Source organism: Dreissena polymorpha, chromosome 2 (genome assembly GCF_020536995.1).
Source record: "Dreissena polymorpha isolate Duluth1 chromosome 2, UMN_Dpol_1.0, whole genome shotgun sequence".
Taxonomy (NCBI): Eukaryota; Metazoa; Mollusca; class Bivalvia; order Myida; family Dreissenidae; genus Dreissena; species Dreissena polymorpha.
The window spans coordinates 14,075,413-14,093,923 of record NC_068356.1 but is presented as its reverse complement, the minus strand read 5'-3'; the positions used below and the strand labels follow the sequence as shown (position 1 = coordinate 14,093,923).

At 37.2% G+C, this 18,511-nt stretch overlaps 1 protein-coding gene across 2 annotated transcripts in view; it reads left to right on the top strand.

The window, feature by feature from the left end:
- Nucleotides 1-18,511, top strand: part of LOC127865917 (CCR4-NOT transcription complex subunit 6-like) — a 133,388-nt gene that overhangs the window by 21,035 nt on the left and 93,842 nt on the right. The gene's annotated exons all lie outside the window — the stretch shown is intronic.

Here is an 18,511-nt window from a genome sequence, read left to right as displayed (position 1 = left end):
TGAAAGGTCAAGGTCATCCTCCAAGGTCATCCTTCAAGGTCAAATATATGGCTTCAAAGCCGCGCTGTAGGGGGCATTGTGTTTCTGACAAACACATCTCTTATTCATGGCTGGAAATAACAATAATCTTGTAAAAAATGCAGTTTTCAAAAACCCAATGGGGCAGAAAGAAAGAATAAACGTCACAAAGCGATTGTTTCAAAATTCAAGTGCAGTGTAACATCCAGTTTAAAAATGGAAGACAATGCATCAACTTCTAAAATTCTTCCAGAATTGGAAGAATATCTAGTTTGTTACTTTTTAGCTCGACTATTATATATAAAATATATATAGTGGAGCTATCCTAGTACTCACGCCGGCGTCGGCTTTAGCGTCTGCGTTAGCGTTAGCGTGCAAATGTTAAAGTTTTCGTACTACCCCCAAATATTTTCTTTGTCCCTTGACATATTGCTTTCATATTTTGCATACTTGTTTACCAACATGACCCCAACCTATAAACAAGAGCATTCGACAACTCTATCAAGCATTTTGTCATAATTATGGCCCCTTTTTCACTTAGAATATGCAGCAAATGTTAAAGTTTGCGTACTACCCCAAATATTTTCTTTGTCCCTTGACATATTGCTTTCATATTTTGCATACTTGTTTACCAACATGACCCCAACCTTTAAACAAGAGCATTCGACAACTCTATCAAGCATTTTGTCATAATTATGGCCCCTTTTTCACTTAGAATATGCAGCAAATGTTAAAGTTTGCGTACTACCCCAACTATTTTCAATGTCCCTTGACATATTGCTTTCATATTTTGCATACTTGTTAACCATCATGACCCCATCTATAAAAACAGGAGCAGACAACTGTATCAAGCATTTTGACAGAATTATTGCCCCTTTTATACTTAGAATACGCATATTATTGATAAATCTATGTTAAAGTTTGCGTACTACCTAAAATTATATTTCCTATATCCTTTATTATATTGCTTTCATATTTTGCATACTTGTTCACCAACATGACCCCAACCTATAACAAGAGCAGACAACTCTATCAAGCATTTTGTCATAATTATGGCCCCTTTTCCACTCACAATATGCAGCAAATGTTAAAGTTTGCGTACTACCCCAACTATTTTCAATGTCCCTTGACATATTGCTTTCATATTTTGCATACTTGTTCACCATCATGACCCCAACCTATAAACAAGAGCAGACAACTCTATCAAGCATTTTGTTATAATTATGGCCCCTTTTCCACTAACAATATGCAGCAAATGTTAAAGTTTGCGTTCTACCCCAACTATTTTCAATGTCCCTTGACATATTGCTTTCATATTTTGCATACTTGTTAACCATCATGACCCCAACCTATGAACAAGAGCAGACAACTGTATCAAGCATTTTGACAGAATTATTGCCCCTTTTATACTTATGCATATTATTGATAAATCTATGGTAAAGTTTGCGTACTACCCCAAATTATATTTCCTATATCCTTTGACATATTTATGCCCCCCTTCGAAGAAGAGGGGGTATATTGCTTTGCTCATGTCGGTCGGTCTGTCGGTCCGTCCACCAGGTGGTTGTCAGATGATAACTGAAGAACGCTTGGGCCTAGGATCATGAAACTTCATAGGTACATTGATCATGACTGGCAGATGACCCCTATTGATTTTGAGGTCACTAGGTCAAAGGTCAAGGTCACAGGTGAAGGTCACAGTTACTGGAAATAGGCATTTTAAGGATTAAGCATGGTTCAAACAAGGGAAACCTCCCTTGTAATATATTTAAATTTTACCAAATATAATTTTACCACCCACCACCACCACCACCACCACCACCACCACCACCACCACCCACCCACCATCCACCACCCACCCACCATCCACCAACCACCACCACCACCGTTGTTCACAGTGACAAAAGACGTATTCACACAATGGCTGCTACTACAACTTATAGCCCATATAGGGGGGCATGCATGTTTTACAAACAGCCCTTGTTCTTTTATATTTTGCATACTTGTTTACCAACATGACCCCAACTTATAAACAAGAGCATACCACTGTATCAAGCATTTTGACATACTTATGGCCCCTTTTACACTTATATAATTGAACATTTTGCTTTAGTTGCCATAACTTCTTTATTTGTGATCACATTTTATTATTACTTTCACAAAACAACACTTACCTTATTACCACAATTGATTCCAACCAAACAATACCCCACGCCATTACCCAGAATCCCCCCCCCCCCCAACCTCCCCCCCCCCAACCTCCCCCCCCCCCAACATCATCTAATAAATTACCCCACCCCACATTATACCACCCTCTCACCCCCAACCCCCCTACCTCCCCCCCCCCCAATTTTTTTTTTATAAACATCATCTAATAAATTACTACACCCCACATTATACCCCCCTCTCACCCCCCTACCCCCTATCCCCCCCCCCATTTTTTTTTAAAGATTGTCTCATAAATGACCACACCCCACATTATACCCCCTCTCAACCCCCCCCCCCCCCAAAAAAAAAAATATTTTTTTTTTCCTATTTTTATTTTTTAAAGATCGTCTAATAAATTATTGAATATGAACAATTTCCCCATGATGGCTTACGTTATACTGTCAAGCACTCGAATAGTCGAGCGCGCTGTCCTCTGACAGCTCTTGTTTTATATGCCATTCTGTGTTATTTCCTACATAATTTAACTGTTTAGTCCCCTACTAGTGTAATGTTTGACCGCGATGGATGGATTTTCAAACAACATTGCAGACACGTTAAATATGATTAGACAGAGTATTGCACATAAGAACCACGTCTCTAGTTCCATTGTGAAGGTCATAATTGAGGGTCAAAGGTCAGCTATAAGAATTTCGTCCAAAGCAAGATGTGGTCAAGCTTGGATGCATCAATCAGCGTGATAAGAAAAAAAAGACCAAATAATCTTTGTCTGATTTTTAACAGTTTTACGTGGATCAGCATGAAATTACTGTGTAAAGACATACATTGTTTTACACATTTTTAGCTCACCTGAGCACAATGTGCTCATGGTGAGCTTTTGTGAACGCCTTTTGTTCGTCGTGCGGTGTGTGCGTGCGCCGTCAACATTTGCCTTCAAGGGACATTGCAAATAGTTGGGATAGTACGCAAACTTTAACATTTGCCTTGTGAACACTTCAGAGGCCACATTTATTGTCCGATCTCCATGAAGCTTGGTCAGAATATTTGTCCCATTGATACCTCAACTGAGTTCGAAACTGGATCATGCTGGGTCAAAAACTAGGTCACTAGGTCAAAAAAAGAAAAACCTTGTGAACACTGTAGAAGTAACATTTGATGCCCAATCTTCATGTTACTTTGTCAAAATGTTTGTCTAAATGATATGTTGGTTTCATTGATATCTCGGACAAGTTCGAAAATAGTCCAGATCGGTGAAAAAACATGGCCGCCAGGGGGCAGGGAAATTTTTCCTAATATGGCTATAGAGAAACCTTGTGAACACTCTAGAAGTCACAATTTTTGCCCAATCATCATGAAAATGGTCCAGATCAGTGAAAAAACATGGCCGCCAGGGGCAGGGCAGTTTTTTCTATATGTATATCGTGAAAACATGTGAACACTCTAGAAGTCACATTTTTGGTCCAATCTTCATGAAATGTGGTCAGAAGATTTGTCTTATTGATATCTTGGATGAGTTCGAAAATGGTTACGTTTGCTTGAAAAACATGGCTGCCAAGGGGCGGGGCATTTTTCCTTATATGGCTATAGTAAAATCTTGTTAACACTCTAGAGGCCACATTTATAGTCTGATCTTCATGAAACTCTGTCAGAAGATTCATCCCAATTATATCTTGGACGAGTTCAAAAATGATTCCGGTTGGTTGAAAAACATTGCAACCACGGGGGCGGGGCTTTTTTCCTTATATGGCTATAGTAAAACCTTGTTAACACTCTAGAGGTCACATTTTTTTTCTGATCATCATGAAACTTGGTCAGAAGATTTGTCCCAATGATATCTTGGATGAGTTTAAAAATGGTTTTGGTTGCTTTAAAAACATGGCCACCAAGGGCGGGGCATTTTTCATTAAATGGCTTTTATAATATGGCTATAGTAAAATCTTGTTAACACTCTAGAGGCCACATTTAATGTCCAATCTTCATGAAACTTGGTCAGAAGATTTGTCCCAATAATATCTTGTTATCTCAGGTGTGTGACTTTGGGACTTTCAGGCCCTCTTGTTCTTATATTTATTCGATAGAGTCGATTGCATAAGAAGAATGGACCTTTTTACGTTTTGGTAAATTAACATAATTAAAAAAAATGTTTCAGATGCGCAAAGAATTTTCGTTGTAGTTATGATATTTGTGAGGCAACTGTAATACTGATCATTTAGTCACCATGCTCTAAATTATCCATTATATGCATCTTTTGATGATTTAAAAACCTGAATATTATAAAGCATTGCATTGCTTAAAATATATCACTCAGTGTATGAGCATGGATGACCGAGTGGTTTAAGCATTAGACTTTTACTCCAGGGTTCAGTGGTTCGTGCCTTCTTGAGGGTTACTTTTTATGCCCCCGGTAGGGTGGCATATAGCAGTTGAACTATCTGTCAGTCAGTATGTCAGTCTTACCGTCCGTCCGAAAAAAACTTAAACATTGGCCATAACTTTTTAAATAATGAAGATAGCACCTTGATATTTGGCATGCATGTGTATCTCATGGAGCTGCACATTTTGAGTTGTAAAATTTCAAGTCGAACATCATCCTTCAAGGTCTACGGTCGAAAAAACAAAGTCAAGGGAAGTATTGAGCTTCAAATGGACATAGTTATCTGAACTGCCCACGTATATATTTTTGTTAAATAAATCAAAGTGGCGCAGTAGGCGGCATTGTGTTTCTGACAAACAGGTTGTGGTAAAAGGTCAAGGTCATCCTTTAAGGTCTACGGTAAAAAATACAGATTTAAGGGAAGTAATAAGCTTTAAAAAGGCAGAAAATTATTCAATATTGAACATAGCCACTTTTTATATGCACATTTTGAGTGGTGAATCTACAGTCACTGTAGTGGCTTTTAATTATTTGCTACTAAAACAAGAGATTCGTTACAGACAATTATTTTCAAGGGAAGTAATTTATATAATTATAAATCTCATATATTTCCTTACCAAGAATTGAAGTTCTTTTCACAGTTACTGTACAGATTTATTTTTTTGATTTTTTATAACCCAAATGATTGATTTTTAAAAGTTTTTTTAAATGATATAATTATAATTTCTTTGATGTTCACTACATACCTGTGGACTTATGTCCATAGATACATAATCAACTCTGGCTATGATCTCTTTCAAACCACAGGCCTTGGTTGTTAGTGATGTCTGACATGGTCATAATTGACTGTGAGACCCCTATCCCCCACCCCCGGTTGGATTGGACAAAAATCAAGGGAAGTAATAACCTTTAAAGGGAGATGTTTTCTATACCTGCCAAATGATAAATAGAAATTTTATTTCAATGCGGCGCAGTAGGGGGCATTGTGTTTCTGACAAACACATCTCTTGTTTCTTTCTTTAATGTATTCTTGTTTTTTTACTGGAGCTTTTTAGATGCAATGTTTACATTTATCAATTATAAACCATTTAATGACAAACTTCAATACATGCCAAAATTTGTGAAAAAGTCACTTGAAGAGTTGTGATATTTAAATGCAAATAGATTCTTAAAACTCTAACTCGTGACTCAGTTTGTGACTGCACTTTAACGATTACTTGGAACAAAATAAGTATGAGTATATCTATATGAGCATTTTATTCTGATTTAAAAGCTGCATAATTATTAGCGTTATGTTCGTGTGAAATATTAGCGTTATTTCCGCGTGAAATATAAGCGTTACGTCCGCGTGAACCTTTCTATTATTTTCAAAGCTTATATTATACAACAATCTTTTTATGCCCCTGGTAGGGTGGCATATAGCAGTTGAACTGTCCGTCAGTCAGTATGTCAGTATGTGTGTATGTCAGTATGTGTGTATGTCAGTCTGTCTGTCCGTCCGAAAAAAACTTTAACATTAGCCATAACTTTTTATACCCCCACAAACGAAGTTTAGGGGGGTATATAGGAGTGAACTTGTTGGTCGGTCAGTCTGTCTTTCGGTCTGTCTGTCGGTCCGTATTAAGTGTCCGCTCTCTTATTCAAGTAGTTTTCATCCTATCATCTCCAAACTTGGTCAGAAGTTGTATCTACATGATGTCTAGGCCAAGTTCGAACATAGGCCTTGCCGGGTCAAAAACTAGGTCACAGAGTCACTTAGTGCAATTTAAACATTCAACATGTTGTCCGCTCTCTAATTCAAGTAGTTTTAATCCGATCTTCACCAAACTTAATCAGAAGTTGTATCTAGATGATGTCTAGGCCATGTTCGAATATGGGCCTTGCCGTGTCAAAAACTAGGTCACGGGGTCACATAGTGGGTTTTAAACATTCAGCATGTACGCTCTCTAATTCAAGTAGTTTTCATCCTATCTTCACCAAACTTGGTCAGAAGTTGTATCTACATGATGTCTAGGCCCAGTTCAAACATGGGCCTTTCCGGGTCAAAAACTAGGTCACGGGTCACTTAGTGCGTTTTTAACATTCAGCATGGTGTCCTCTCTCTAATTCAAGTAGTTTTCATCCGATCTTCACCAAACTTGGTCAGAAGTTTTATCTAGATGATCTGAAGGCCAAGTTCGAACATGGACCATGTCAGATCAAAAACTAGGTCACAGGGTCACTTAGTATGTTTTACACATTGAGCATGGTGTCCGCTCTCTATTTAAAGTAGATGAAATCAGATCTTCACCACACTTAGTCAGAAGTTGTAACTAGATGATGTGTACGTCAAGTTCGAAAATGGGCCATGCCGGGTCAAAAACTAGGTCACGGGGTCACTTAGTGTGTTTTAAACCTCACCATGTTGTCCGCTCTCTAATTCAAGTAGTTTTTATCCAATCTTCACCAAAATTGGTCAGAAGTTGTATCTTGATAATGTCTAGGGCAAGTTTGAATATGGGTCATGTAGGGTCAAAAACAAGGTCACGGGGTCACTTAGTGCATTTTAAAAATTGAGCATGGTGTCCGCTCTCAATTTGAAGTAGTTTTCATCCAATCTTCACCAAACTTGGTCAGAAGTTGTATCTAGATTATGTCTAGGTCAAGTTTGAATATGGGTCATGCCGGGTCAAAAACTTGGTCACAAGGTATCTTAGTGCGTTTTAAACCTCACCATGTTGTCCGCTCTCTAATTAAAGTAGTTTTCATCCAATCCTCACCAAATTTGGTCACAAGTTTTATCTAAATGATCTCTAGGACAAGTTTGAACATGGGCCATTCCGGGCCTAAAACTAGGTCTTGGGGTCACTAAGTGCGTTTTTAACATTTAGCATGGTGTCTGCTCTCTAATTCAAGTAGTTTACATCCGATCTTCACCAAACTTGGTCAGAAGTTTTATGGAGATGATCTTAAGGCCAAGTTAGAACATGGGCCTTTCTGGGTCAAAAACTAGGTCAAGGGGTCACTTAGTGCGCTTTAAAAATTGATCATGGTTTCCGCTGTTTTTTGTGAAGACGACATGCAAAATATTATGTGTCAATGCGGCATGTGGCGGTATTCGTCACATCTGTGACAAAGCTCTAGTTATATTTGTTTCTTGATTGGAAATATCTTTCATTCAAACGTTTAAATTTGCATATCCGTATACAATATATATTTTAACGAAAATGTACCGTATTTTACCATGCATAGCGCGCGGTTTTTTACCTTCAAATTTCAAAATAAAAATTCAGTGCGCGTAATACATTGACACAACGCTTTCCTGGTTGCTAAATTGCAAAAAATCCATTTCGTAATCGTAAATCTTCACAATTGCCGCCATTTTTGTTATTGCAGAAAACTACACCCTATAATGTTATAGACTGAAGGGGCCGTTGTCGAAACAACATATAGCGGGAAAGGTTAGGAATGAACGGGGTAGTAACAGTTTTGACAAAAATTAAAAGATGAAAAAAATGTCTTTGTTGGTGTTTTCACACTTCTTCATTGATTGTTCATTAAAAAAATCGAGCTATATCGATCCCCGTGCGTCGCGGTATTGTTTGTTAAAGTTTTTGTTGTCATGAAAACTCGTTGATTTACAACGCAAAACGTCTTATTTCAACTGAGGCTAATTATTTCAATCATATTTTTCAACTTCGCTTTTGCTTTATTTTGATAATTTAATCCAAAGTTTAATGTTAGCAATTCCGAAAATTTGCACTCTATGTGAATTGACAGTTTGACGTCATCAAAGGAAAGCCGCTTCCTGTCTGAAGCAATAAAGCGACAAGTTTCTCGCCGACAAAATTGGCTTCCTTTGTCTAGCAATCAACATGCCGAACCAATTGTGTGTTTGTTCCTCAATGGCAATCGTCCAATTAAATAATAGCACGTGCAAAGCTCCGCCTTCGAACCTTTTGAAGAGAACGGAGGTGGAGTTCAACGGTTAATTGAGCAAGTGTATTACGTAGGTTGAGTTCCGATTTGCCGAAATTACTCGGCCCTAAGCATTGAAACGACGAATACGTTTATCAATCATTTTCCGATCTCTGCATAAATATGCTACTGTGCGAGTATACTACGTAGGTTACAAACCAACAATAGAGATATAGACTCGTTTTATTTTCTTTCAATAGAGACAAACAAATGATATTTGTCAAATGGCTTTACGCCAATAACGCCAACTGTATGGAATTGAGCGTTAGGGTGTATTGTTTGTCTCACTATAATATCAACTAGACGCAGTGAAGGCGCGAAATACCGGGTCAAACTGGATTTAATGGGGAGCATCTCTTAATGGGGAAATATTTAAGTCGATGAAAAATAAAATGGGATCCACGGACGATTTGCGTAAAATTGGACATTGCGATGTTGCGGGTCTGCAGAAGAAGATGTCATACGATGTTGTGAGCGGCAGGTAATGAAAATGTTACACTGTTCAAATGTGAGTAATAGGTAATGGTGGTTCGAATTTAACGCGCAGGGGTCTTGAAAAAACACGCGCAGTGCGCAGCAATAAGGACATATCGGTGTTCACGAGAGAATAATCTTAAAAATTATCAAAAAATATAGTGCTATGCAACCCATGCTCCTGATCGTAAAAACGCTCCCTACTTTAAAACAAAAAATTAAGCGCCCGAAAAACTCAGATTAAATGATTGCGCAATATAAAAATGGCGGCCATTTTCGGCCAAATTTTCGGGTTTTTGGTCTTGAATTCTTTTTTTCTCCATTTTGGCTTTAAAAAATCGCATGCGCGTTATACATGGTAGCGCGTTATACATGGTAAAATACGGTAGTCAAAAGGACGTTTTTTACAGATTAAACAAATCCTGTACAGATGGGAGCGAAATAACACAGATAACATAGACACATACTTATTTTGTGTCAATATTTATGAGCATGATTATATTTTTTACCAAGTTTGAGAACAAGCAAGGTCACCTACAGCACATCTGAATTATGGCCATTAAATTAAAAAAAAATTGCATTGTCCGCTCTCTAACTCAAATAGCTTATATCGAATCATCATGAAACTTGGTGTTAAAGCTTGTAGTCATAAACACTCGGAAAAGTTTGTTTAAAAACCTGATTTATTGAAGTACCCCCACGCCGCATGTTTGACTCAGGGGGCACCCCAGGGTTGGTTATGGGGCCATGCATAGTTGAGATTGACCGTATTTGTCATAAGAGATGTTCAGTATCAATTTCACCACACAAAATGTGCAGCTCCATGAGATACACATGCATGCCAAATATCAAGTTACCATCTTCAATATTGCAAAAGTTATGGCCAATGCACCATATGGGGGGGGGCATAAAAATAGTGAAAATCTCTGACCTGGCCCCACCCCAACCCACCATACCTTTTAACCCGGGGGTCAGAGCAAAATTCTAAATAGTGCAAGGTAGCACATATGCTCATAGCTACCATGTGTGTAAGTTTCAAGGTTCTAGTGCCTATAGTGTAGGAGGAGATAGTGGCCAGGACGGACAGACGGCGGAGAAAACCACAATATCCCCACGCTTTACAAAAAGCGTGAGGATAATTAAATAGACACAAAGTAACTCTACCTGTAATAATTTTAATTGAATAATCATGTTCTTTTCTGTGCTAATATTTTTTCCACAAATCAATGCATCCTTCAAATATGAATATGTAAATTGTAATCCATACCAATAAATGGGTGTATTTTGTGACACATCTGCACTTTTGATATTGCATTTTATTTCAATATAATGATACCAAAGTAAGACATTGGGCAGTTTTCTGTGCATGGAAGTGTGGTCATATAGTTCCCTTATATGGAACACAGGTATCGCTACTTACCTAGATTTCTTATTATAATGTTTTGCGGCGCTTATGACCTTTTATGTCTAGATAAATATTGAGAAATCTTTCCTGAGAACAGAGAAGATACAAATATGGCCTGCCATCACCTTAGTTACTGTAAGCATTGTATGAGTCACCTGACATGTTCCTTATAATGTCACACTGGTAATAGTTTGTTTGGCACTTGAGAAATATGTATCCGTCTCTTACATGGTCAACATCCTTGTTGACATGGACAGTGCATTGACATGTTCTGAGATGTACATCTGAGGATCAGTTGTGTACATTGTTCATGTTTTAATACCATGAATATTTTGTAAACATGTTTTATTTGTTTGTTATTTAAGGTCACATTGTTTGTTCTTTCCGTAATGGCAATCTAAGTGTTTACAAGAAACACCTGTACTTGCTGGTTTGAGGCCATACAATAAAATAAACCTGTAGGAAACACTGTACCTTTGAACTTCAAATTTACACATTTGACAAATGTTTATAATTTTTTTTTTTGTTTATCTAATTAGTATGTGCGCTTATACCATACCGTTAAAAGGGCACACAACATTGCAGACTCACACATTCTGTTTGGTAACCACATTACATGATCATCATAAGGTTGTTGTATTAACATTTTTAGCTCATCAATTTTTTATTTTTTTAATTATGAGCTATTGTCATCACCTTGGCGTCGGCGTCAGCGTCCGGTTAAGTTTTGCGTTTAGGTCCACTTTTCTCAGAAAGTATCAATGCTATTGCATTCAAACTTGGTACACTTACTTACTATCATGAGGGGACTGGGCAGGCAAAGTTAGATAACTCTGGCGTGCATTTTGACAGAATTATGTGCCCTTTTTATACTTAGAAAATTGAAAATTTGGGTTAAGTTTTGTGTTTAGGTCCATTTTATTCCTTAAGTATCAAAGCTATTGCTTTCATACTTGCAACACTTACTAACTATCATAAGGGGACTGTGCAGGCAAAGTAATGTAACTCTGACTGGCATTTTGACAGAATTATGTGCCCTTTTTATACTTAGAAAATTGACAATTTGGTTAAGTTTTGTGTTTAGGTCCACTTTATTCCTACAGTATCAAAGCTATTGCTTTCATACTTGCAACACTTATTAACTATCATAAGGGGACTGTGCAGGCAAAGTTATGTAACTCTGACTGGCATTTGGACGGAATTATGGGCCCTTTATACTTAGAAAATTGAAAGTTTGGTTAAGTTTTGTGTTTTGGTCCACTTTACCCCTAAAGTATCATAGATATTGCTTTCATACTTGGAACACTCGCAAACTATCATAAGGGTACAGTAAAAGGACAAGTTGCATAACTCTGGATGTCATTTTACGGAATTATGGCCCTTTTTTGACTTAGTAACTTTGAATATATGGTTAAATTTTGTGTTTCGATCCACTTTACTTCTTAAGTATCAAGGCTATTGCTTTCAAACTTCAAATACTTTCATGCTATCATAAGGTTACTGTACCTGGCAAGTTGAATTTTACCTTGACCTTTGAATGACCTTGACTCTCAAGGTCAAATTATTAAATTTTGCTAAAATTGCCATAACTTCTTTATTTATGATTAGATTTGATTGATACTTTGACAAAACTACTCTTACCTGACATACCACAATAGACTTCACCCAAACCATCCCCCGTGCCCCCCCCCCCCCCCCCCCCCCCCCCCCCCCCCCCCCCCCCCCCCCGGAATCCCCCCCCTATTTTTTTTTTTTTTTAAGATCATCTCACAAATGACCACCACACCCTCACACTATACCCCCCATCCCCCCCCCAATTTTTTTTTTTTTAACGGTTAAAAAACACAACTATTTATTTTTATTATTTTATGTTTGAAATACCGTCCAACCATCGCACCCAAGAATCCTCCCCCCACCCGAATCCCCCCCCCCCCCCTAATTTTTTTTTTTTAAGATCATCTCACAAATTACCACCACACCCTCACACTATACCCCCCCCCCCCCCACCTCACCCCCCCCCCTCCCAATTTTTTTTTTGAAACGGTTAAAAAACACAAATATTTATTTTTATTATTTTATGTTTAGATAATGTAATAAATGTCCACACCCCCACACTATACACCCCTCTTCACTCCACCCCTCCCCCCTTTGTGATTGAAAATGAGAGTCCCTTCACCTTTAAAAAGAAAATAGATGAGTGGTATGCACCCGCAAGGCGGTGCTCTTGTTATATAAAAAGAGATTGAAGTAGTTTTTAGTGCTCAAACAGGTACCCGAAAAAACCCAGATCCGCGGGTAAAAAAAATACCCGCGGTTCCGGGTCAAAGTTTTTGCGAACGATACCGGTTTGGGTCGCTATAGCTACGAAGTACAAGATTACATGTTAAACGTGTTGTCAAATATTCTCCTTTAAACAAGTGAAGTAAAATCACATCCTTTATCATTTTAAGCAGTGTTGTAATTGCAAATAGTCATACATATATAGATATTACGCACCAAAAGCATAAACGTTGAGTTTCATTTGTTCTTCACATCCCAAAATGACGACGTTAAAAAACAAAACCTGTATAATACAATATATCGACTTCAAAGTAGAAAAGGCAGTTACAGCTTACAGTGAAAGTTATTTTGGTGTTACCCCTCTAAATAAGAGAAGCTTAATGTTTGCTTGACAGGTTGTGTATCTAATACATGCAAGTTGTGTATCGCTATTCCAAGGAATACTAACATTTGCTGAGTAAGTTCAACATCCTTGTGGAAACCAAATAAATAGTTATATGCAGTTCGGTATTGCATTCATAATTAAAAAAATTAGACCAATACAAAGTTTTCTATTCTAAACAGTATACTTGACAAACAGTTGAACATTTAAGACGCTAAAACATCCTATGAAAACTAATGTAGTTTTATTTGAATTAACTCATGTATTATCTGACCCGACCTTAATTTTCTCGGGTATTTAAATTTTGACCTGCCGACCCGACCCGAATAATATTTTTGACCCGTGTGAGCCCTAGTAGTTATAACAAAAATTATCATGCAATTTTGGTCAGAGATAGAATGCATATATTCTTATCATTTAGTTAATTGTTGATTTTTATGCCCCCTTTAGAAGAAAAGGACCCCCTATAGTGATCGGACTGTCTGTCCGTCTTTCCGTTACACTTTGCGTATAGGTTTCGAAAAATGCTCTTAACTTCTATGTCTCTTGAGATAAAACCTTCGTATTTGGTATGCATGTGTATATGGACAAGGCTTTTCCATACGCACAAAAAATTTACCCCTGTGACCTTGACCTTGAACTTAGGGTCCGCTTTTAGGTTTCAAAATCTGCGTTTAGGTTTCAAAAAATGCTCATAACTTCTATGTCCCTTGAGATATAACCTTCAAATTTGGTATGCCTATGTATATGGACAAGGCCTTTTCATACGCTAACAAATTTTTACCTCTGTGACCTTGTCCTTGAACTTAGGGTCTGCGTTTAGGTTTTGAAATCTGCGTTTAGGTTTCGAAAAATGATCATAAATTCTATGTCCCTTGAGATTTAACCTTCATATTTGATATGCATGTGTATATGGACAAAGTCTATCCATACGCACAACAAATCTTATCCCTCTGACCTTGACCTTGAACATAGGGTCTGCGGTTAGGTTTCGAAATCTGCGTTTAGGTTTCAAAATATGCTCATTACTTACATGTCCCTTGAGATATAACCTTCATATTTGTTATGCATGTGTATACGGACAAGGCCTTTCCATATGCACACAAATTTTTACCCCTGTTACCTTGACCTTGAAGATAGGATCCGCGTTTAGGTTTCGAAATCTGCGTTTAGGATTTGAAAAAAGCTCATAACTTCTATCAAGCCTTTATAGGGGGCATAAGTCATCCTATGGTGAGAGCTCTTGTTTTTCTTACCTCATATTCAATTTTTGTATGATTATCTATTTAATTTACTGTGCTGTTCTTTTTGATGAGATCATGGTATTGCCATTTTCCAAATTAGCCAATTATTTCAAACTGGCCCATGTGGCTAAATACAAAATTATTTGTCTTTAAGTTTTTTTTGTCCCCTAGCCGTTTCACTGGAGGGGACTTATGGTTTGCGCTCTGTGTGTCAGTCAGTCAGTCTGTCCGTCACACTTTTCTGGATCCTGCAATAACTTTAAAGTTCTTCATATTTGTTCATGAAACTTGAAACATGGATAGATGGCAATATGGACATTATGCATGTCATTTCATTTGTTCCTACGTCAAAAATTCTGGTAGCTGTGGCATCAAATCAAAAAAATAATCTGACAATGGTGGAATTTCTGACAATGGTGGAGCCAGTAGGGGCATATATTGCTTGGCAATAGTCTTGTTTCATATAAACCTGTTTAATAGCCAAAATAAGCATTTTGCTAAAGCAAGCGAAATTTTGCTGAAGAAAACTTTGAGCCAGTGGTGGCTTGAGATTGATTAACATAAATAAGGTGCGCTCTAATATCTTGTTTTGCACTGAAAGCATTTGTATAGAAATTCGGATGGCAATCACCACCATCCTCTTCACAGCTTTGGTTTAGAAAACGCAATTTATGATTGCGTGCTCGTGGTGATCTTTTGTGATGGCCTTTTGTCCGTCGTCCGTCGTGCGTCGTCAACATTTTGGTCAGAAGATTGGTCTAAAAGATATCTTGGATGAGTTCGAAAATGGTTACGTTTGCTTGAAAAACATGGCTGCCAAGGGGCAGGGCATTTTTCTTTATATGGCTATAGTAAAATCTTGTTAACACTCTAGAGGCCACATTTATTTTCCGATCTTCATGAAACTTGGTCAGAAGATTCATCCCCATAATATCTTGGACAAGTTAAAAAATGATGCCAGTTGGTTGAAAAACATGGCCACCAGGGGGCGGGGCATTTTTCCTTATATGGCTATAGGAAAAAACCTGTTAACACTCTAAAAGCTGTATTTATTTTCCGATCTTCCTGAAACTTGGTCAGAAGATTTGTCCTAATGATATCTTGGATTAGTTCGAAAATGGTTTCGGTTGCTTAAAAAACATGGCCACCAGGGGGCTGAATGTTTTTCCTAATATGGCTATATATCATGCTTTTGTAAAATCTTGTTAACACTCAAGAAGCCACATTTATTGTCTGATCTTCATGAAACTTGGTCAGATGATTTGTCCCAAAGATATCTTGGATAAGTTTGAAAATGGTTCCAGTTTGTCGAAAAACATGGCTGCCAAGGGGGCGTGGCATTTTTCCTTATATAGCTATAGTTAAACCTTTTAACACTCTAGAAGCCGTATTTATTGTACGATCATCATGAAACTTTGTCAAAAGATTTGTCCCAATGACATTTTGGACAAGTTCAAAAATGTTTCCAGTTGCTTGAAAAACATGGCCACCAGTGGGCGGGGTATTTTTCCTTATATTGACTTTTGAATCTTCATAAAACTTTGTCAGTATATTTGTTTAAATGATATCTTGGATGTGTATGAAAATGGTTCTGGTCTGTTGAAAAACGTGGCTGCCAGGGAGTTCACTAGTCATGAAAGTTGGTTACAACATTTGTTCTAATGACATGTTGGGCTGCACAGAACAGGTCAGTTCCTTTGAATCTCAGGTGAGCGACTTTGGGCCTTTCAGACCCTCTTGTTAACAATTGGAAAAGTAGATTTTTTAGGTCTACATGTATGCAGACAATTGAAATATTGATGGATTCAAACAAGTAGAATTTGTGCTCAAATATATTGGTCATTTTGACTTGGCCATTACAGCAAAATCATAATATTTATATGCATTGTTATTTCCATTCATGAAACGCACCTGATTTTGTAAATGCCAAAACGGTTACATAAAGGGTCAATATTTTGTATCCAATTTATCCACTTCCAAAAACTAGTACATTTTCAAATTATTTTCTTCAAAAAGTTAACAAGAAATGGTAATAAACATTTTTTTGCGTATATATAACTTATGAATTTTCCAATAATAAAATTTAAATTATGGTATTCTCAAGGGTTAATAACCACCTGTATTTAATGAATTCTAACTAATTATATGATGTTTGTCATTATGTGTTGATTGATTCGATTTTTGCTCATTTCAATTTCATCATATGTTAATAAAAAGTGTAAAAAGCAAACATTATTTTGGCCTTAATTGTTATTTATCGTTTTATAATTGTTGTGTTCTAATAGCCTGCTATACCTGTTGAAAAAATATACATTGGTATTAAGATTAAAGTATGATTGATTTCGAGCAAATTAATGACAAACTTAACTCAGATTAAGGTATTATATCTTGTTTTCTTATTGAAATAAGCTAACAAGACTACCCATGAAGCTTGGTGACAAATTCAAGTATGGACTTATCAGCTTTATTTGTGTTCTAAATCCCGTACAAATCTGTTTAACTAGTTATTTCCTTTCTAATGCACAATATTTTGATTAAAACATTGATTAGCATTTAATGGTATTTGTATTCCGAGGTTTTAGTAACATGAGCCTGTGGCAGTTTTTATGTCCCCCACTATAGTAGTGGGGGACATATTGTTTTTGCCCTGTCTGTTGGTCTGTTTGCGCCAACTTTAACATTTTGCAATAACTTTTGCTATATTGAAGATAGCAGCTTCATATTTGGCATGTATGTGTATCTCATGAAGCTGCACATTTTGAGTGGTGAAAGGTCAAGGTCATCCTTCAAGGTCAGAGGTCAAATATATATGGCCGAAATCGCTCATTTTATGAATACTTTTGCAATATTGAAGATAGCAACTTTATATTTGGCATGCATGTGTATCTCATGGAGCTGCACATTTTGAGTGGTGAAAGGTCAAGGTCAAGGTCATCCTTCAAGGTCAGAGGTCAAATATATGTGGCCCAAATCGCTTATTTTATAAATACTTTTGCAATATTGAAGATAGCAACTTGATATTTGGCATGCATGTGCATCTCATGGAGCTGCACATTTTGAGTGGTGAAAGATCAAGGTCATCCTTGAAGGTCAGAGGTCAAATATATGTGGCCCAAATCGCTTATTTTATTAATACTTTTGCAATATTGAATATAGCAACTTGATATTTGGCATGCATGTGTATCTCATGGAGCTGCACATTTTGAATGGTGAAAGGTCAAGGTCAAGGTTATCCTTCACAAGGTCAAGGTCATCCTTCAAAGTCAAATGTCATATAGGGGGACATTGTGTTTCACAAACGCATCTTGTTTTTTCTTATTCTGTACTTTTTAAGCGAAAAAATAAAACAGTGAAATGTTCAATTTGCACAAAGAAGTGAGTAAGAAATTGTCTGTCAGTTCGATTTATCAGCATTTCTGCCAATGTCTGCAAACTGACTTAGATGCTTTTGCCAAGGTGTATTTATTTACTGTTGCTTACTATTGTTCTTCAATCCTACCTTTTAAGTATTGAAACTCAAAGCCCACTTTGACTGGTGGCTTCTATCTACAAACCTGTCACTAGCCAAAGTTTTCTCTAATAAAATAAGAAACTACAGCATGTATTATTCAACATTTATGGCATAGCCACATGTACTTGATTTAGCCGACCCACTCTTATTTCTGCTATCAATACATTCCATTACATAGTTCTACCTAATTGAAAGGATGCTGTTGATTGAGCGTACATATAAGGCATTCTCCCATATATGCCATTCCTCCCCAACTATTGATGATTTGCCACTTCTGGCAATATATTCCCTTCTCTGACACCGTGACAACTGGGTGACATGATCTGTTGTGGAATTACAGCGGAGGCTATGATTGTTTGCCAATACTAAAATGGGTCAGCAAGACTGGAAAAGGAATGTGCTTATTAACTAGTTGGTGACAATGGGTGAGGCAGTCTCTTAATAAGATTATACCTCAAATGCTGTTCTGTTCTGTACTTAAGGCTATCAGTTATGAGAAATGAACTAATTTAGATGTGAACATTGCTGTGTGTTTGAGCTTTGCTCTGTGAATGTTTTTGAGAAAACCTAGTGCTAAGAGAATGCCTTTGTTGTGATATAAGAAGGCAGTTGTCCAATCAATGTGTGAGAAATTGTCAACTGGAACTATTGGTGTTTTCTATTGTTTCCTGGAATAAAGAGTAATGTGTATTATGATTTG